The 11509-nt window shown below is 49.4% G+C and overlaps 1 protein-coding gene across 2 annotated transcripts in view; it reads left to right on the top strand.

Annotated features, from left to right (window-relative positions):
* The first annotated feature begins 822 nt into the window (after positions 1-822).
* LOC138641581 (zinc finger protein 665-like) overlaps positions 823-11509 on the top strand; it is a 56137-nt gene continuing 45450 nt past the window's right edge. The window contains exon 1 of one of the 2 annotated variants that reach the window (XM_069729064.1): positions 823-1551. The gene's annotated coding sequence lies outside the window, so the exon portion shown is untranslated. The remainder of the gene's footprint in view (positions 1552-11509) is intronic. The other variant, XM_069729063.1, reaches the window with a different exon arrangement.

Below are 11509 nucleotides of genomic sequence, written 5' to 3'. Positions count from 1 at the left end.
GCTCTCTCCTGCATGTCTCTCTCTCCTGCATGTCTCTCTGTCTCCTGCTCTCTCCTGCATGTCTCTCTGCCTCCTGCTCTCTCCTGCATGTCTCTCTATCTCCTGCATGTCTCTCTCTCCTGCATGTCTCTCTCTCCTGCTCTCTCCTGCATGTCTCTCGATCTCCTGCTCTCTCCTACATGTCTCTCTGCCTCCTGCTCTCTCCTGCATGTCTCTCTATCTCCTGCATGTCTCTCTATCTCCTGCTCTCTCCTGCATGTCTCTCTATCTCCTGCATGTCTCTCTGCCTCCTGCTCTCTCCTGCATGTCTCTCTATCTCCTGCATGTCTCTCTCTCCTGCATGTCTCTCTCTCCTGCTCTCTCCTGCATGTCTCTCTATCTCCTGCTCTCTCCTGCATGTCTCTCTGCCTCCTGCTCTCTCCTGCATGTCTCTCTATCTCCTGCATGTCTCTCTATCTCCTGCTCTCTCCTGCATGTCTCTCTGCCTCCTGCTCTCTCCTGCATGTCTCTCTGCCTCCTGCTCTCTCCTGCATGTCTCTCTATCTCCTGCTCTCTCCTGCATGTCTCTCTATCTCCTGCTCTCTCCTGCATGTCTCTCTCTCCTGCTCTCTCCTGCATGTCTCTCTGTCTCCTGCATGTCTCTCTGTGCTGTCTCTTTCCTGCATGTCTCTCTGTGCTGTCTCTTTCCTGCATGTCTCTCTGTGCTGTCTCTTTCCTGCATGTCTCTCTGTGCTGTCTCTTTCCTGCATGTCTCTCTGTGCTGTCTCTTTCCTGCATGTCTCTGTCTCCTCCTCCTCTCCCTGCAGATTCTTCCCATCATGCAGTGCAGGGAGGCTGCTGAGCTGCAGGGTGAGTGTTGTCCTACCCAGAGTGCACAGAGACTGCAGACAATGCAGGGAGAGACCGACAGTGAGCAGAGACTGCAGAGAGAGACAGACAGTGAGCAGAGACTGCAGAGAGAGACAGTGAGCAGAGACTGCAGAGAGAGACAGACAGTGAGCAGAGACTGCAGAGACAGACAGTGAGCAGAGACTGCAGGGAGAAACAGCAGAAAGAGACTTGCAGTCTGTAGGGATAGACAGCCAATGAGAAGAGACTGCAGGGAGAGACAGTGAACTGAAATTGCAGTGAGAGACAGCAGGGAGCATCAGCCAGGAACCAGAGATTGCAAGAAGAGAAAGTCAATGATGAGACCCTGCAGGGAGTGACAGCTACTCACCAGATAATTCTGAGAGACAGCTAGTCACCAGAGACTGAAAAGAAAGAAAGGTTGACAACAATTGACAAAGAGACTGCAGGGAAAGACTGCAAGGAGAGAGAGGCAGCCAGTGATAAAAGCCTGCAGGAAGAGACAGTCAGAGACCACACACACAGGGAGTGACAGGCATCAAGTGATTAGAGAGTACGGGGTAAGTCGCCACTTCTCAGAGACTGTAGAAAGAGAACAGTCAGTGACCAGAAAGTGTAGGGAGAGTCAGGCATCAAGCGAGACAGAGTGCACTGCAAAGAGACAGAGTGCACTGCAAAGAGACAGCAGCGGGAAATAAAGCGGTGAGTCTGTAACCTCCCTCATCATCCTCCAGGCATTTAACTCTCTTCCCTTCACTTTTCCATCAATCTCTTATCACTATTGTCTCTCTTTTTTATCACTTTTGCCCTATTACTCTCCTCCATCACTACTTCTGTCATTCTCCTATTACTCTCCTCCATCACTCTCCTCCCATCATTTTCCTTTCATCACTCTCCTCCCATCACTCTCCACATTTTATTTTCCTCAAATCACTCTCCTACCACAAGTCTTCTCCCATCACTGTCCAAATAGAATTCTCCTCCCATCACTCTCCACATACCATTCTTATCTCATCACTCTCCTCCCATCACTGTCCACATAGAATTCTCCTCCCATCACTCTCCTCCCGTCACTCTCCTCCCATCACTGTCCACATATCAATCTTCTCCCATCACTCTCCAAATAGCATTCTCATCCAATCACTCTCCTTCCGTCACTTTCCTCCCGTCACTCTTCTCTCATCGATCTCCAGATAGTATTCTCATCCCATTACTCTCCACATAACATTCTCATCCCATCACTCTCCTCCCATCAATATCGAAATAGCACTCTTCTCCCTTCTCTCCTCCCGTCACTCTCCTCCCGTCACTCTCCTCCTGTCACTCTCCTCCCATCACTGTCCACATATCAATCTTCTCCCATCTCTCTCCAAATAGCATTCTCATCCAATCACTCTCCTTCCGTCACGTTCCTCCCGTCACTCTTCTCTCATCGATCTCCAGATAGTATTCTCATCCCATTACTCTCCACATAACATTCTCATCCCATCACTCTCCTCCCATCAATATCGAAATAGCACTCTTCTCCCTTCTCTCCTTCCTTCACTCTCCACATATCAATTTCTTACCACCACTCCTGTCAATACTCTCCACATATTATTCTCTTCCCATCACTCTCCTCCCGTCACTCTCCTCCCGTCACTCTCCTCCCGTCACTCCTCTCCCGTCACTCCCCTCCCGTCACTCTCCTCCCGTCACTCTCCTCCCGTCACTCTCCTCCCGTCACTGTCCTCCCGTCACTCTCCTCCCGTCACTCTCCTCCCGTCACTCCTCTCCCGTCACTCCCCTCCCGTCACTCTCCTCCCGTCACTCTCCTCCCGTCACTCTCCTCCCGTCACTGTCCTCCCGTCACTCTCCTCCCGTCACTGTCCTCCCGTCACTCTCCTCCCGTCACTCTCTTCCCGTCACTGTCCTCCCGTCAGTCTCCTCCCATCACTCTCCTCCCGTCACTGTCCTCCCGTCACTGTCCTCCCGTCACTCTCCTCCCGTCACTCTCCTCCCGTCACTGTCCTCCCGTCACTCTCCTCCCGTCACTCTCCTCCCGTCACTGTCCTCCCGTCACTGTCCTCCCGTCACTGTCCTCCCGTCACTCTCCTCCCGTCACTCTCCTCCCGTCACTAGTTAAGTAAATAAGGCAGCACACTGCAGCGCTAAAACATGCAAACTTGAAAACACGAAATTTGAACTGCATTACTGCACTAGAAATATGAAAAATGAGAGCGTTTAGCGCATAAAAATGGCCAATTTTATGTGTACCTGGTAGCCACTTTACGGCATCTCTCTTATACCAGGTCCTACGCTTGCCTTACCTCGCTGAGAATAAACGTCTCCATCTGAATGGGTACATATGAAACCTCTTCTTAGACTAAAATTCTCTCTCTCTGTGGAGGGGTATTGGAGCTGCTGTAATTAAAACACCTGAAGCTAGGAGGCGGAGTGCATTATCAAAAGCTCTCATTTTTCATATTTCTAGTGCAGTAATGCAGTTCAAATTTCGTGTTTTCAAGTTTGCATGTTTTGGCGCTGCAGTGTGCTGCCCTTTTTACTTAACTATATACGAGTTGGCTACTCTGGGTTCAGCACCTGTTCACACTTAGTCTATGTTTGGATGTGCAGGTCAGGTTTTTGAAATGTATTCTCTAGCCTTCTGATCGTGCACTCCGCCTCCTAGCTTCAGGTGTGTTAATTACAGCAGGTCCAATACCCCTCCATAGAGAGAGAGAATTTTAGTCTAAGAAGAGGTTTCATATGTACCCATTCAGATGGAGACATTTATTCTCAGCGAGGTAAGGCAAGTTTAGGACCTGGTATAAGAGAGATGCCGTAAAGGGGCTACCAGGTACACATAAAATTGGCCATTTTTATGCGCTAAACGCTCTCATTTTTCATATTTCTAGTGCAGTAATGCAGTTCAAATTTCGTGTTTTCAAGTTTGCATGTTTTAGCGCTGCAGTGTGCTGACTCATTTACTTAAAGGGACACTGTCACCTGAATTTGGAGGGAACAATCTTTAGCCATGGAGGCGGGGTTTTGGGGTTTTTGATTCACCCTTTCCTTACCCGCTGGCTGCATGCTGGCTGCAATATTGGATTGAAGTTCATTCTCTGTCCTCCGTAGTACACGCCTGCACAAGGTGCAATCTTGCCTTACTCAGGCGTGTACTATGAAGGACAGAGAATGAACTTCAATCCAATATTGCAGCCAGCATGCAGCCAGCGGGTAAGGAAAGGGTGAATCAAAAACCCCAAAACCCCGCCTCCATGGCTAAAGATTGTTCCCTCCAAATTCAGGTGACAGTGTCCCTTTAAGTATCTACGAGTTGGCGACTCTAGGTTCAGCACCTGTTCACACTGAGTCTATGTTTGGATGTGCAGGTCAGGTTTTTGAAATGTATCCTCCTGTCACTGTCCTCCCGTCACTCTCCTCCCGTCACTCTCCTCCCGTCACTCTCCTCCCGTCACTGTCCTCCTGTCACTGTCCTCCCGTCACTGTCCTCCCGTCACTCTCCTCCCGTCACTCTCCTCCCGTCACTCTCATCCCGTCACTCTCATCCCGTCACTCTCCTCCCGTCACTGTCCTCCCGTCACTGTCCTCCCGTCACTGTCCTCCCGTCACTATCCACATATCAATCTTCTCCCATCACTCTCCAAATAGCATTCTCATCCAATCACTCTCCTTCCGTCACTGTCCTCCCGTCACTATCCACATATCAATCTTCTCCCATCACTCTCCAAATAGCATTCTCATCCAATCACTCTCCTTCCGTCACTTTCCTCCCGTCACTCTTCTCTCATCGATCTCCAGATAGTATTCTCATCCCATTACTCTCCACATAACATTCTCATCCCATCACTCTCCTCCCATCAATATCGAAATAGCACTCTTCTCCCTTCTCTCCTTCCTTCACTCTCCACATATCAATTTCTTACCACCACTCCTGTCAATACTCTCCACATATTATTCTCTTCCCATCACTCTCCTCCCGTCACTCTCCTCCCGTTACTGTCCTCCCGTCACTCTCCTCCCGTCACTGTCCTCCCGTCACTCTCCTCCCGTCACTCTCCTCCCGTCACTCTCCTCCCGTCACTCTCCTCCCGTCACTCTCCTCCCGTCACTCTCCTCCCGTCACTATCCACATATCAATCTTCTCCCATCACTCTCCAAATAGCATTCTCATCCAATCACTCTCCTTCCGTCACTTTCCTCTCATCACTCTTCTCTCATCGATCTCCAGATAGTATTCTCATCCCATTACTCTCCACATAACATTCTCATCCCATCACTCTCCTCCCATCAATATCGAAATAGCACTCTTCTCCCTTCTCTCCTTCCTTCACTCTCCACATATCAATTTCTTACCACAACTCCTGTCAATACTCTCCACATATTATTCTCCTCCCATCATTCTCCTCACGTCACTCTCCTCCCGTCACTCTCCTCCCGTCACTCTCCTCCCGTCACTCTCCTCCCGTCACTCTCCTCCCGTCACTGTCCTCCCGTCACTGTCCTCCCGTCACTCTCCTCCCGTCACTCTCCTCCCATCACTCTCCTCCCGTCACTCTCTTCCCAGCACTCTCTACATACCATTTTCATCCCATCACTCTCCACATATCTTTCTCCTCCCATCACTTTCCATATTTCATTTTCCTCAAATCACTCTCCTACCACAAGTCTTCTCCCATCACTCTCCACATAGAATTCTCCTCCCATCACTGTCCAAATAGCATTCTCATCCCATCACTCTCCTCCTGTCACTTTCCTCCCATCACTCCTCCCATCACTATCCACATATAATTCTCCTCCCATCACTCTTTACATATCACTCTTCAAATAGCATTCTCTTCCCATCACTCTCCTTCTATCACTCTCCAGATAGTATTCTCTTCCCATTACTCTCCTTCTGTCATTCTCCTCCCATCATTCTCCAAATAACATTCTCATCTCATCACTCTCCTTCTATCACTCTCCTCCCATCACTCTCCAGATAGTATTCTCCTCCCCTCACTCTCCACATAACATTCTCATCCCATCACTCACCTCCCATCACGCTCGAAATAGCACTCTTCTCCCATCACCCCTTCCATCACTCTCCACATATCAATTTCCTACCACCACTCCTGCCGATACTCTCCACATATTATTCTCCTCACATCACTCTCTTCCCATCACTTTTCTCCCGTCACTCTCCTCCCATCACTCTCCAAATAGCATTCTCATCCCATCACTCTCCACATAACATTCTCCTCTCATCACTCTCATTCCATCACTGTCTTCATATCATTCTTGTCATGTATAGGACATGGTTCATGTCCTGTTCTCTCAGGTTTAATGTTGCTGGCCTCTGTTTGGATCTGGGAGGGGTATTTATACTCACTACAGGCTAGGATTCCCTGTCAGCGATACTTTTGTTTAGTCTGTGTGTCTGCCCCCTTGAGTGTGTGCTCGGTTTGCATTTGCTTGTTTGTTCTGCTGGCTTTCTGACCTTTGGATTCCTTTTCTGACTCTCCCTTCTTCTCAGCCATTGGTTACCTTGTTATCTCCTGGTTTGATCTTTCCAGTGTATGCCGTCTCCTCTGCACCCCGGCATCTGGCGGCGTCACATGGTTCAGGTTCTGTTTGCTACCCGGTGAGTTCCCTGATGCTCTGCTCTCCGCTCTCCCCGCAGCAATAAGGCTATGTGCACACGTCAGGATTTGTTGCAGAAATTTTCCTGACAAAAACCGGACATTTCTGCCAGAAATCCGCATGCGTTTTTTTCGCATTTTTTTCATGCGATTTTGATGCTTTTTTGGTGCGTTTTTTGTGCGTTTTTTCCCAAATGCATAGAATAGCAGGAAAAACGCAGAAAATCCGCAAAATTAATGAACATGCTGCTTTTTTTACCGCAATGCGTTTTTTTCACGGAAAAAAGCACATCATGTGCACAAAACATGCAGAATGCATTCTAAATGATAGGATGCATAATGTATTCATTTTTAATGAGTTTTTATAGTGTTTTTTTCGCGAAAAAACGCGATAAAATCCCATCACTCTCCTTATATCATTCTGCTCCCATTACTCTCCACATATCATTTTCCTCCCGTCACTCGCATCCTATCACTCTCCACAAATCATTTGCCTTCTATCACTCTCCACAATTCATTCTCCTCCCATCACTCTCCACATATCATTTTTCTCCCATCACTCTCCTGTCACTCTTCTCCCATGACTCCTTTCATCACTCTCCACATATCAATCGCCTCCCACCACACATTCTTCTCCCATACCTTCTCCCATCACTCTCCTCCCATCAGAGTCGCTCCCCTCCCGTCGCTCCCCTCCCGTCGCTCTCCTCCCTTCACTCTCCTCCCATCACTCTCCACATATCATTCTCCTCCCATCACTCTCCTCCCATCATTCTCCTCCCATCATTCTCCTCCCATCATTCTCCTCCCATCATTCTCCTCCCATCATTCTCCTCCCATCATTCTCCTCCCTTCACTCTCCACATATCATTTTCCTCCCATCACTCTCCTCCCATCATTCTCCCCCATCACTCACATACCATCAGTCTCCTCATATTATTCTCCCGTCGCTCCCCTCCCGTCGCTCTCCTCCCGTCGCTCTCCTCCCGTCGCTCTCCTCCCGTCGCTCTCCTCCCGTCGCTCCCCTCCCGTCGCTCCCCTCCCGTCGCTCTCCTCCCATCACTCTCCACATATCATTCTCCTCCCATCACTCTCCTCCCATCATTCTCCTCCCGTCGCTCCCCTCCCGTCGCTCTCCTCCCTTCACTCTCCTCCCATCACTCTCCACATATCATTCTCCTCCCATCACTCTCCTCCCATCATTCTCCTCCCATCATTCTCCTCCCATCATTCTCCTCCCATCATTCTCCTCCCATCATTCTCCTCCCATCATTCTCCTCCCTTCACTCTCCACATATCATTTTCCTCCCATCACTCTCCTCCCATCATTCTCCCCCATCACTCACATACCATCAGTCTCCTCATATCATTCTCCCGTCGCTCCCCTCCCGTCGCTCTCCTCCCGTCGCTCTCCTCCCGTCGCTCTCCTCCCGTCGCTCTCCTCCCGTCGCTCCCCTCCCGTCGCTCCCCTCCCGTCGCTCTCCTCCCTTCACTCTCCTCCCGTCGCTCTCCTCCCTTCACTCTCCACAATTCATTCTTCTCCCATCACGCTCCTCTCATTTTTTCTTTTTCTGGGTTCATGAATCCTGTGTCTTTGCTGGCAGAGGTTGCCACTGGAGGTGACCAGCCTTCGTTCTGAGGTTCAGTGGCAGCGGCTGCGGGCTCCTATTGTGGGGGACTCTGCGGGCTCCTATTGTGGGGGACTCTGCGGGCTCCTATTGTGGGGGACTCTGCGGGCTCCTATTGTCGGGGACTCTGTGGGCTCCTATTGTCGGGGACTCTGCGGGCTCCTATTGTGGGGGACTCTGCGGGCTCCTATTGTGGGGGACTCTGCGGGCTCCTATTGTGGGGGACTCTGCGGGCTCCTATTGTGGGGGACTCTGCGGGCTCCTATTGTGGGGGACTCTGCGGGCTCCTATTGTGGGGGACTCTGCGGGCTCCTATTGTGGGGGACTCTGCGGGCTCCTATTGTGGGGGACTCTGCGGACTCCTATTGTGGGGGACTCTGCGGACTCCTATTGTGGGGGACTCTGCGGACTCCTATTGTGGGGGACTCTGCGGGCTGGCCGGTCCAGTTTGAACCCAAAGTGCCCTCCTAGACAGGTTTTCTGGGTATAGGGACAAGATTGTTGTATTTAAAGAAGCTTGTAAATTGTACTTTAACCTTTGCCTTACTGCTCTGGAGATGAGGAGCAGCGAGTGGGACTTGTGATTTCACTGTGGCTCGGGGATCCGCAGTCCGGGGCTTTTCCTGTGATTCCAGGTGTCTCCAGTCTGTAGAAGGGTTTGTCAGCAGGACTGTGCACAGTAACCTGCAGACAGTGTCATGTTGGCGCCGTAATACTGATTAAAGTGATACCTTGGTTGATGAAATCCATCTTCTGGTTGATTAATCTTTATTTTCAGTTTTGAGTTAATGATAGGCTCGTGCCCCGGGGCGGCCTGGAGAGGGGTCTTCATAATGCAGACTGCTGAAGACCCTTGCCCCTTAGATTGCAGAATGAATACCTGTACATACTGAAGAAAAAACCCTTCTGCCGGCCGTTGCCCCTGCGCTGTGTAGTTACTACATGTGGTTGAGCATTTCCTGAGGAGTATAAAAATAATAATAAAATGGCGCCTCCGCGTTTGCGCAGTAGCATCTATCGGTGTACATAGCTGTGATCTGATAGGTGCTATTGCGCCAGTGGCAGCATCTTGCTAGAGAAGAAAAAAAATGTCCTCTTCCAAGATGGCACCGCGCGCGCCTGCGCAGTAGCAGCTCATAGTAATTGTATATATTATTAACATATGATAAACTCCAAACTGAAAATATAGATTAAAAAACAACCACAAGACGGATTTCATCACCAGGTATCAGTATAATCAGTATAACGGCGCCGACCTGACACTGCCTGTAGTCACTGAGCACAATCCTGCTGACAGGTATCAGTGTAATCAGTATAACGGCGCCGACCTGACACTGTCTGAAGTCACTGAGCACAATCCTGATCACAGGTATCAGTGTAATCAGTATAACGGCACCGACCTGACACTGTCTGTAGTCGCTGAGCACAATCCTGATCACAGGTATCAGTGTAATCAGCATAACGGCACCGACCTGACACTGTCTGTAGTCACTGAGCACAATCCTGATCACAGGTATCAGTGTAATCAGTATAACGGCGCGGACCTGACACTGTCTGTAGTCACTGAGCACAATCCTGATCACAGATATCAGTGTAATCAGTATAACGGCACCGACCTGACACTGTCTGTAGTCACTGAGCACAATCCTGATCACAGGTATCAGTGTAATCAGCATAACGGCACCGACCTGACACTGTAGTCACTGAGCACAATCCTGATCACAGGTATCAGTGTAATCAGTATAACGGCGCGGACCTGACACTGTCTGTAGTCACTGAGCATAATCCTGATCACAGGTATCAGTGTAATCAGTATAACGGCACCAATCTGATACTGTCTGTAGTCACTGAGCACAATCCTGATCACAGGTATCAGTGTAATCAGTATAACGGCACTGACCTGACACTGTCTGTAGTCACTGAGCACAATCCTGATCACAGGTATCAGTGTAATCAGTATAACGGCACCGACCTGACACTGTAGTCACTGAGCACAATCCTGATCACATGTATCAGTATAACGGCACCGACCTGACACTGTCTGTAGTCACTGAGCACAATCCTGATCACAGGTATCAGTGTAATCAGTATAACGGCACCGATCTGATACTGTCTGTAGTCACTGAGCACAATCCTGATCACAGGTATCTGTGTAATCAATATAACGGCACCGACCTGACACTGTCTGTAGTCAGTGAGCACAATCTTGATCACAGGTATCAGTGTAATCAGTATAACAGCACCGACCTGACACTGTCTGTAGTCACTAAGCACAATCCTGATCACAGGTATCAGTGTAATCAGTATAACGGCAGCGACCTGACACTGTCTGTAGTCACTGAGCACAATCCTGATCACAGGTATCAGTGTAATCAGTATAACGGCACCGACCTGACACTGTCTGTAGTCACTGAGCACAATCCTGATCACAGGTATCAGTGTAATCAGTATAAAGGCACCGACCTGACACTGTCTGTAGTCACTGAGCACAATCTTGATCACAGGTATCGGTGTAATCAGTATAACGGCACCGACCTGACACTGTCTGTAGTTACTGAGCACAATCCTGATCACAGATATCAGTGTAATCAGTATAACGGCACCGACCTGACACTGTAGTCACTGAGCACAATCCTCATCACAGGTATCAGTGTAATCAGTATAATGACACCGACCTGACACTGTAGTCACTGAGTACAATCCTGATCACAGGTATCAGTGTAATCAGTATAACGGCACCGATCTGACACTGTCTGTAGTCACTGAGCACAATCCTGATCACAGGTATCAGTGTAATCAGTATAACGGCACTGACCTGACACTGTCTGTAGATCACTGAGCACAATCCTGATCACAGGTATCAGTGTAATCAGTATAATGGCACCGACCTGACACTGCCTGTAGTCACTGAGCACAATCCTGATCACAGGTATCAGTGTAATCAGTATAACGGCACCGACCTGACACTGTCTGTAGTCACTGAGCACAATCCTGCTGACAGGTTCCCTTTAATGATCCTGACTGTAATTCCTTGCCTGAATCTCCTTCAGCAGCGGAATCGTTTAGTGGAGACCTATAGTTCTGAATTCCGTAGGTGGGCAACCGAAACCAAATTGAACGACCCGGCTCTTAGGAGCCAATTTTGTCAAGGTCTTAACTGAAACGTTAAAAGATGCTTTTGCAGTGTAGGAAACTCCGGAGTCATTGGAGGCTGCCATGTCATTAGCTATTCGGGTGGATAGACGCCCGCAGGATTGATAGGTAAGACCACCTTCTTCTGAGCCCTCTTTCTGGAACAATACCCCTGTGTCGGGGGGACGGTCTGGGGATGAACCTCTACTTGTGGAGTTAGAGGAACCCATGCAGTTGAGGGATACGTCCGCATCGTATGTCTCCCGACATTCGCAA

The sequence above is a fragment of the Ranitomeya imitator genome, chromosome 6, assembly GCF_032444005.1.
Source record: "Ranitomeya imitator isolate aRanImi1 chromosome 6, aRanImi1.pri, whole genome shotgun sequence".
NCBI lineage: Eukaryota > Metazoa > Chordata > Amphibia > Anura > Dendrobatidae > Ranitomeya > Ranitomeya imitator.
Note: the sequence above shows the minus strand (reverse complement) of the source record. Positions and strands in the feature narration are given on the sequence as shown.